Source organism: Myotis brandtii, unplaced genomic scaffold (assembly GCF_000412655.1).
Source record: "Myotis brandtii unplaced genomic scaffold, ASM41265v1 scaffold268, whole genome shotgun sequence".
NCBI classification, from domain to species: domain Eukaryota; kingdom Metazoa; phylum Chordata; class Mammalia; order Chiroptera; family Vespertilionidae; genus Myotis; species Myotis brandtii.
Window position 1 is genome coordinate 2,958,695 of NW_005360187.1, and position 8,072 is coordinate 2,966,766.

Here is an 8,072-nt window from a genome sequence, read left to right on the forward strand (position 1 = left end):
CGAACAGGGGGAGGCAGGCAAAGCCCAGGGGATCCCGGGAGCTAGCTCCCCTCCTCTCCACCACCGGGCTGTCCGTCCCCAGGCGATGCTGGGCCATTCTTGTCAGGCCAAGGAAGCCAGAGGGTTATCGCCAGGAAGAGCCACTCAGTGCCTTAGCTTAGTCAGGGCATTGCAACCTCAGCACTATCGACATGGATGCCAGATGCTCCCTGTTGTTGGGACTGCGCTGTGCGGTGTAGGAGGGCAGCAGTGTCTCTGGCCTCCGGCCTCTAGGAACCAGTAGCATCTTCCCCCTCTTCACTGTAGTGATCCAGAATGTCCGTGGACCTTGCCTAACGTCCTGGGGACCAAATCGCCCCTGGTTGAGATGACCCCAGCAGCAGACGTTAGATGAGGAATTTCAGGAGCATAAGCAGGGGGTGGGGAAGTGGGCCAGGGAGAGAGCAGCTGGTCCCCGGTGTGTTAAAGGGCAGGTTATCCTGTGGGGGACTGGGGCCTGGGGCCTGGGAAATGGTATGGAGCAGGTGGACTGAGGAACCGGGGAGCTGGAGCAGGTCTGAGCCAGGCCTGTCAGTCCCCTGGAGGTGCTGGGACAGAGGGGGCGCGGCAGGCTGCCGTGTGGCACAGCGTGGGCCCTGACAACCTGGAGAAAGCTGGCGCCGGCAGCTGAAAGCTGGGCCTGGGACACTGCCGTGGTAAGGGCAGAGGCATATGGGACCACTCAGTGCCAAACAGAATCTCCTGCCCCCTCGTTCCTCGTTTCTCCCCTCCCAGCGACACAACCATGTCAGGCAGGACAGCTGGGTCTGGGCAGAGCTCCCTAGGGGTGTCAGGGCACCAGGATTGCTTCCATACTTTAATTTAATAGTTCGTTTTTGTGAATTTATTTTGCCTTGTGAAGATTGTGAATCGTGGCACTCAGTGGTAGATCCCTGGCTGCAAGTTTAAATTATATGGGGAGTTTTTAAAAAACACTATTGCCTGGGCTCCCTTCTCCAGAGAGAGATTCTGTCTTACTTGTTCTTCAGAGGTTTTTTCTAAGGTCCCTGATGATTCTCATGCACAGCCAGGCTGAGAACCACTGATGTAATTAATCGTGTCTCTGGGTCTTTGCAGGTGCTGTTCCCTCTGCCTGGAAGACTGTAACCAGGTCTTCCACGGCTGGCTTCTTCTCATCATGCAGGTCTTGTGCTAAGTTCCTAGCGCTGCCATCACCAATGATCACAAACTCGGCAGCTTAACGCAGTAGAACTATATCATCTCACAGTTCTGAAGGCCAGAAGTTCAAAATTAAGGTGTCAACTCGGTTGGCTCCTTCTGGTGGCTCGAAGGAACGATTCATGCCATGCCCCTTCTCACTGCTGGTGGCTGCAGGCAACCTTGGGTGTTTCTTGTTTGGGGCTTCAGAATTCAGGTCTCTGCTTCTGTCTTCTTCACCAGGCCCTCTTCTCTGTGTTTTGTGTCTTCTTTTCTCTTAAAAGGATATTTAGGCCCTGGCCAGAGAGCTCAGTTGGTTAGAGCATCGTCCTGATATGCCAAGGTTGTGGGTTCGATCCCCAGTCAGGGCACATACAAGAATTAACCAATGAATGCATGAATAAGTGGAACTACAAATTGATGTTTCTCTCTCTCTCTCTCTCATTTCACCTTCTTCTCTCTCTAAAATCAATAACTAATTTTTTTAAAAAAAGGGTGTTTACTGCTGGATTTAGGGCCCACCCTCATCTAGGAGGATATCATCTTGAGGTCTTTACCTTAATTACATCTATAATAACCCTTATTCCAAATAAGGCCACATTCTGCGATTGCTGAGGGACATATGTTTTGGAGCCACAATTCAAACCACTGTATGTCTCATCAGCTTCCCTAATCATCCCTCCTAAGCCAGCCCCACCAAGTCTGCTGTCAGTGTTTTCTCTTCTTAGCATGAACCACTGTCTAGAGTAGACTCTAGACTCTTAAGGACTTACTATCTGTCTCCCTCTCACTAAAATATAAATTCCAATAGAGCAGGACCATATTTGTCTTGTTCTCTACTGTATCCTAGTCCAGTGCCTGGAACATAATAAACACCCAATACATATGTATTAAAGGAATAAACAAAGTTGCCTTCTTTGCCTTGCTTGCTAGGAAGCTCAGAGCAAAACTGCTGACCTATCTCTAGTAAGTACTTTTATTTTGTTTTTTAATTGTTTTGTTTTTGTTTTTTGTCTTTTTAAAATTTAGCCCTCTAACCTTTTCTGAGTGTAGTTCAGTGGCATTAAGTATGTTCACATTGTTGTGCAACCATCACCACTATCCACCTCCGAACAATTTGTCCTTTTAAATGAAACACCCAATCAAATGAGTTGTCTGTAGAACACGGTATTCAGCTGGGAGGGGCGGGCGGGGGTTGGAACAGGGATGGGAGCAGAATAGCCATGCGAAATCTGCAAAAACCCCAAACTGCGGGGGGGAGGGGGAATCAGGCCCCAAACATTGATAGGATGCCCCACCACCCGTCTGTGTTAGGTCTTAAGCCATTAAGGTAGCCAGGCCAGGAGGGGCGGATCTCATGGCGTCATCTGGTCCAGCCCCCTGACTGGAGGCAGGACCACACGCTGACTCACCCTCCGCTGCTTACAGGAAAGTTAACCTGCCCTCTCCTCATCCTGCCTTCCAGGAAAACCAGGCTCTTTGGAAACCAGGGGCTAGAGTTTGCCTCTTCTAGTCTGGGGTGGAAGGTGGGGAAGGGGAGGAGAGGCTGGGGAAGTAGGAAGAGCTGGAGGGGGCAGCTCACCCTGACCTACTCACATTCTTGGAGCCAGGGAGTGGGTTGGCCAGCTCCCTTCCAGCCTCCCAGAGTCAGCCGCTGTGCTTTAGGGCCTGACTTCCAGACAGAAGGAGAGTCCAGTGGGCCCCGAGGACCTGTCTGCTTCCATTTGGGGAGGAGAGCAGCACACACCTGGGTTCGAGTCCCCATTCTGCCACATTCTACTCTGTGACCCTGAGCAAGCTATTGAAACTGGCTGAGCTCAGTTCCCCTCTGTGAAATGGTGGTATCTAACAATGGCCTCTAACTCAGGATTGCTTTGAGGATTAAATGAGATACTTCCATCTTTTGCATAGTTCCTGGGGCATGGTTTTTGCTCAGTATACATTAGCTACCTGGAATGCTAACATTTTGAAGACAACGTGTTTTTTCTTTAGGTAGTAGGCCCTCCCAGCATTAGGTCAGAAGCGGCTGGCAGTGGCCCAGCCCAGGCCGGGGGTGGTAGGGAGGGGCCCTGTGGTGGTGGAGGACTAGTGTTGTTAACGGGTGCCTGGGTTCAAAATCCCAGCTCCCTGTCATTAACTTTAAAGCCGGGCAAGACACTTAGTAATCTGTGGATCTGTTCCCCCTCTGAAAAACGGAGGAAATAATAATATCAGCCTCACAGCATTGACTCCTACATAAAGCTCTTAGAACACTGCCCGGAATATAAGCCTGTGCTGGCCATTACCATCTTCGAGTCTGTTAGAGTCCCCTTGTCCCTACCCAGTCATAACAATGACAGCATCGGCAGCCACTGTTCTTTCGATGAACCCAGGACACCGCTCTCATCTTATAGCTGAGGCTCCGGAGTTCTGGGTAAGGCAGTGATGGCGAACCTTTTGAGCTCGGCGTGTCAGCATTTTGAAAAACCCTAACTTAACTCTGGTGCCGTGTCACATATAGAAATTTTTTTATCTTTGCAACCATAGGAAAACAAAGATTTGTATTTTTGATATTTATTTTATATATTTAAATGCCATTTAACAAAGAAAAATCAACCAAAAAAATGAGTTCGCGTGTCACCTCTGACACGCGTGTCATAGGTTCGCCATCACTGGGGTAAGGTGTCCAGGATCACACTGTCTAGTCAGGATTTGAACTCAGGTCTCTCTGACTTCAGAGCCCACACTCCGAGCCGTCTACTAAGTTGTGCTTAAGGGCCATCACTGAACTTTTATGGGGGCTCTGGGAGAACTGGACATCGGATACATAAACCCTCATGAAACCAACAGACCTGAGACAGACTGGCAGGCACCGTGCCAGCACCCAGCGCGCTGTGAGTGTGCAGAGAGTGGAACCCGAGAAGCCAGAAAGGCCGGCAGGAGGGGGTGGCCTGGCCTCCCTGAGGACTGGTGCGCTGGGACAGGTGCAGCTTCAGGTGGGGGCAAAGGTGTGGAGGTGGGGCTGGGCGGGGCCCTGTGGGACCTCGGCCAGGGGCAGGGCCAGGGATAAAGTCAGGGCAGGTGAGGGGGCTGGCCAGCCTCCAGGTGGAATTCAGGCACGAAGTAAAGGCTGAGCAAGGCCCAGGCAGGCTCTGGGCTCTTCTTCTCTGCAGCCAGATCTCCCTTCCTCAGAGACCCAACGGACTTGCGCTCTCAACTGGAAACTGTAGTCCCTGCCCCTCAAAATCCCAGAGTCCGGAGACTTAAGGAAACAACAGGCTCTCTGCTTGGACTCAGCCTGGGACAGGGATCAAGGAGAGAGAGCGGGCCCTTTAGCCCCACTTTATTGGTTTGTTCTCTCAGGGTGAACACACCCAACATGGCAGCCGGCAGCCGGGCACACCCAAGACGTGCTTCCGGCATTCCTCCCGGCAGGATGTGGACACACTGTCCCTCCAAAACCAAATCCACCCCCTCACCCAACGTGGAAGGGTTACTGATGGCTTCTTAGGAATGTAAAGGGCACGTTTCCTAGTGTGGCCAGACTTCCTGTAAACCCTGCCTCCCAGCCTACTCCTCCCCTAGGAACTGCTCTCCTGAGGCTCAGCTTCGGACGTACACACCCGAGTGCCTTTAGCAGGACCGGTTACAGGACGTGCAGGTCCTGGTGTAAAAGGAAGATGTGGGCTCTGGTGCAAGATGTTGACAACAGGGCGTGACATCAAACGCTGGGCCCTTCTAAGCACAGGACCCTGTCAACAGCCAGGGCCGCGGGCCCGGAAGCTGACCTGGCCCTTAGTGCGTGCCCTACGTGGACTGGAGCATCAAGTTTTAAACATTTTAAAGCGAAACCTTGAGATTCAAACGCCCCCCGACTCCCAAAGCATATTTGAGGACGGCTGCTTTGGGCTATTCCTGCCCCTGACCAACCTCTCACCTTCTATTCTGCCCTTAGGCCCACGGCAGAAAAGTTTGAGGTTTCATGTTTGAACTGATCGTACCTTGGCCAAGTGCTCTCACACGTTCTTTATGAGAGAGAAGTTACCCTCCCGTTTTACAGTGAGACAAACTGAGATCCGGAAACGCCCCACCCCAGCGGGCGCCTTGCTGGCCAGGAGCAAAGGTGGCGCCCAGACTCTGGCTTCTAGACCCCCTGGGTCTGAGCCATTTCCACCAAAAAGAACCCAGGCACCTTCTAGAGTGAGTGCACAAGTGATGCAAACCACGGCGCTGAGGGAATTTGTGTTCTTTCTAGCGTCACAGCAATTCCTCCTGCTGAAGCAGCCTCACCCAACCCCAGACAAACACCAGGCCCAGCGTACCTCGGCCGGCCCAACTGCTGAGGAATGCTCCGGGAGTGTCCGCACCCGTCCCTGACTCATCGCACCCAGCGCTCCTGAGGCCACTGACCAAAGAAAAGCTTCTATTCCCAAGGTTTACAGGAGGCTGTTGGTTTTACTTTATTCCTCGTTAAAACCTGGGGAACCTTTTTGTGTTGGTTTTCCTGTTCATCCTCACTAAGGACACCTTTTCCATTGATTTTTTTTTCTTTTTATTGATTTCAGAGAGGAAGGGAGAGAGAGATAGAAACATCAATGGCGAGCCCTAACCGGTTTGGCTCATTGGATAGACCGTTGGCCTGCGGACTGAAGGGTCCCAGGTTCGATTCCAGTCAAGGGCATGTACCTTGGTTGCAGGCACATCCCCAGTAGGAGGTGTGCAGGAGGCAGCTGATCATTGTTTCTAACTCTCTATCCCTCTCCCTTCCTCTCTGTAAGAAATCAATAAAATATATTTTTTAAAAAAAGAAACATCAATGACAAGAGAGAATCATTGATTGGCTGCCTCCTGCACGCCCAGCACAATGGGGATTGGCCCTGCAACCAGGAGTCTAACGAGACCTCTGAGTTCATGGGTGGTCGCTCAACCACTGAGCCACGCTGGCCGGGCTCCATTGATTTTTAGAGAGAGTGGAGGGGGAGGAACAGAGAGAAACATCGAAGCGAGAGAGACACATCAGTCGGTTGCCTCCCGCAGGCTCCCTGACTGGGGCCACAGATCGAGCCTGCACCCGAGGTACATGCCCTTGACCGGACTCGAACCCGGGACTCTCAGTCTGCAGGCTGACGCTCTAACCACTGAGGAAACCCACTAGGGCAGAAACCTTTTTTTTTTTTAAGTGAACTTTTTATTGTGGAATCGCTTCAGATTTACAGAAACGCTGTGAAGGTAACATGGAGAGTTGCCTCCCCCCGTGTCCCCATTATTGACATTCATGTTATCGTAGCATATTTGTCACACCAAGAAACTGACATGGGCCCATGGCGGGAACTGACCTCCCGACTGGGTTTGGATTTCACCTGTCTTGCCCCCAGTGTCCTCTTTCTGTTCCAAGACTCGGTGGAGGGAAGCACATGGTGTTTAGTTGTCACGTCTCTCCTCTAACCTGACCGTTCCTCCTGGGCAGCCTTGAGGAGGACTGGCAGGTATCCTGTAGGCTGTCCAATCGGGGTTCATTTGGTGGCTTTCCCCTAATAGGACCAGATTATAGGTTTTCGAGAAAACGCCCTTATCGCATCTGTGACACCCACAGGACACCAGTGAGGTTCACCTGAGTTGTGGTTGAGGTGGTGTCTGTTTTGCTTCCCTGCTGTGCAGTGAAGTTACTATTTTTCATTTGCCAAACTCTACCCTTTGGAAGTGAGACAGTAAATCTAAGCCACCCTCGAGTGGGGAGGGCGGGAACTAGGCTCCACCTCCGGGAGGAACCTCAACTTTTTGAAATGTTAATTTAATAAACTTAGGAAAGAGAAATCTAAGCTCCGTTTTGAAAAGGCAAAGGAACAGGTGAAAAGCCTCTCCCCATCTGTGTCCTTGAAAATTACCATTTCTCAGACTCCTTCCAGAGGTATTTTATGCACAGACAGGCATATATATATATATATATATTTTTACACAAAGGTAGCTCGCTGGCCACACTGTTCTGCACCCAACCACAGGGTTGCTTGGGCTACTGAGACTTACAAACCACCCAGCTGTCTGACCATGATGGATTACACGATTGTATAGCAAAGGCCTGGACACAGCCACCAGCAGTGACTCAAATAAATACTATCTAGTATCATGAAAAGTAATATGTCAAATAAAAATCGAGTGCAGAGTGCATGTGATTTCTACTGGGTGGACGCTGTTCTCCAGGAGGATGAAGTCAGAAGAGGTCACAGGAAGCTGTAAGTCCCTGAGAGGAATGGAAGACTTGAGTATAATGTTTTGCTACATCATATAAAAGGCAAATAAAAAGAGGCAGCTGGCCCTAACTGGTCTGGCTCAGTGGATAGAGCGTCAGGCTGTGGACTTAAGGGTCCCAGGTTCGATTCCGGTCAAGGGCACGTGCCTGGGTTGCGGGCTTGATCTCCAGTGGGGGATGTGCAGGAGGCAGCCCATCAATGATTCTCTCTCATCATTGATGTTTCTATCTCTCTTTCCCTCTCCCTTCCTCTCTGAAATCAATAAAGATATATATATTTTTTTTTAAAAAAAGAGGAGGCTGTGAGCTTTCAGGGAACTCAATCTTGAGGACCTGAACCAGCCATAGGTGGACGGCCAGACCCTGCCGCTCTTTTCCTGGTCAGGGAGGGTAAGGGCTGTCTGACTTTCTAAGCTGTCTCTGTGGATTGAGGGTGTTCACGGCATCGCGGAAGTAAGCGTAGAGCAAACACCCCACCCAGGGCAGGGACAGGATGTAGATGCTCAGGTCACACACTTGTGATGCCTGCCTGAAGGGTTGCCCATAGCCTGAGGGATAAAGTGTTGCCCTTCAGCCTGGCACTTGTTTATTCAGTTGTTCCATTTATCCATCCTTCGTTGATCTATCCATCCGTCTATGTATCTACCCA

The 8,072-nt window shown here is 50.9% G+C and overlaps 1 long non-coding RNA gene across 1 annotated transcript in view; it reads right to left on the reverse strand.

The window, feature by feature from the left end:
- LOC106726470 overlaps positions 1 to 8,072 on the reverse strand; it is a 10,089-nt gene that overhangs the window by 1,090 nt on the left and 927 nt on the right. The gene's annotated exons all lie outside the window — the stretch shown is intronic.